Below are 1,985 nucleotides of genomic sequence, written 5' to 3' on the forward strand. Positions count from 1 at the left end.
GTGCCTTCCTGAAGGCCCTGAGAAGGACAAATCTGCAATCAGTGTCATGACTACCACTCCAACAAAGAAGGACAGACATGTCAACAGCCTCTGTCAACATTTGCCTCGTTTGGTCCATCCATTGGCCATCTTCCCTGTTACCAAACCCAAGTCCAACTCTTCTGTGTGCTTGATACTTGGGAGCTGAGAAAGAGCGGGAAGAAAATAAAGTTTATTCAAGGTCTAGCACCTTGAGAAGGGGTGTGTGTGTGTGTGTGTGAGAGAGAGAGAGAGAGAGAGAGAGAGAGAGAGAGAGAGAGAGGGTCCTGAGAGAATTGCATCTTGGGAGCTCAGGTACACAAAAGGCTATTTTGGGGAAGTTGGAATTGGGTGATGGGGTAGGAAGGGTATGTGATGGGCGTGGTTTACATCATCTAGGCTTTGTGTCTTTATTTCTCTCTTTTAATCCTTTCAAGTGGGAACATCATCACTGATCTTACCTTGCTACAGCTAGCTCCCATGTCTTTTGGGGATAGGGTCTTGCCGTTTAGCTCAGGCTGGCCTCAGACACACGGGGGAATCCCTTGCTGCATCATTCCAAATGCCAGGATACAGGCATGCACCAATTTATAAAACCCAAAACATCTTGTGACCTCGAGTCAGCCTCAGAATGTATAAATGTCACACACACTCAACCCATAGTCTATCCCTGTGCACAGACTAACAAAGCATGTGCATGGCTGGGAGGCTTAATTTACAGAAAATTTGTGTTTATCTAAAGAATTACAGGGACTAAAACCTGTACCAAACCTGGACCAAACGAGGCAAATGTTGACAGAGGCAAGAGCTGTTCGACAGCCTCAGAGAGATTTTTCCACACATAATTTATTTGTCTCTATAAGAGAATTTTTCAAAAAATATTTTTTTAAAAACTGGTGTGAGGTCCCCCAGGCAGTGGACAAAGAGACACCTTGTTGGTGTTGGTGTTCTTATATCAGTCAGGGACAGAACAGATGGAGTCCTTTGTTCATCCTAGCCTGATGCCAGCCTAGGATTCATAAAAATCAAGTCAAATCAAATCTAGGCAGTGCAGTGTGGGAGGAGGAAGACAGACACAGACCTACCTTGCCATCCACAGACTTGCCCTCCAGCACACACACACACACACACACACACACACACACACACACACACACACACACGTAGACACCTGCTTGCTGCCATACCACACAGCACAGATGGAGGATGTCACCCAAAGACCCCCCAGCACCATGGCCAGCCTGCAGTGGGAGTCAACACAATGTGCGAATATGTGGTGGTCAGATGGGAGAGAGAGAGAGAACTGGAGCAGCTTAAGCATTGTGAAGAGACGTGGAACTAGAGACTTGAGGGTAGAAAGGAACAACCTGTTGTGAGTAGCCAGTGCGGCCACCTAGAGCTATGGTGAAGTCCCAGCCTAAGCAGACACTGAGGGCCATGTCTGAGTCTTTGTCTATGCACTGGCAGAACTCAGTGTTGATGTCTATGGCTGGCATTACCACTAGAGGACACAGGGATGTCCATGGTCAGGACAACAGCCACAGACAACTTGGATGTCCTGTGCTGTGCATAACTGGCCCCACCTCTCATTGGATGAGGTGTTTGGAGAGCCTGCCTCATCTCTCACCAGGTGGCAGCATTCAGTAGAGCTGCATTGCTCAGGAAGCAGTGGGACTGATCGTGGTGGCAGGGATGTGGGTGAGCAGACCCTGAGGGCAAGTATGGGAGCGTTGAACCCCGTACTCATGAACCTACCCGTCTGCTATAGGGTGTAGAGGTGATGCCCCACCCCTATCCCCACACTTCTCTACCTCCTGCAGTCAGAAATGCCGCCCATGAAGCCAGGAGCTCAGGCGGGCTAGCCCTGCCTTTCACCAGCTGCAGCATTCAGGCCCTGCACTTCATCTGAACAACACAGTAGTACTGGCCTGGGTTGAGGGGGAGCTTATGAGCCAGTCCGAAAGGCA

The 1,985-nt window shown here is 49.3% G+C and overlaps 1 pseudogene; it reads left to right on the top strand.

The window, feature by feature from the left end:
- The first annotated feature begins 922 nt into the window (after window positions 1–922).
- LOC120103293 (small nucleolar RNA SNORA48) lies at window positions 923–1,040 on the top strand (annotated as a pseudogene).
- Window positions 1,041–1,985: the final 945 nt, after the last annotated feature.

This window comes from Rattus norvegicus, chromosome 5 (assembly GCF_036323735.1).
Source record: "Rattus norvegicus strain BN/NHsdMcwi chromosome 5, GRCr8, whole genome shotgun sequence".
In the NCBI taxonomy this organism is placed as follows: Eukaryota; Metazoa; Chordata; class Mammalia; order Rodentia; family Muridae; genus Rattus; species Rattus norvegicus.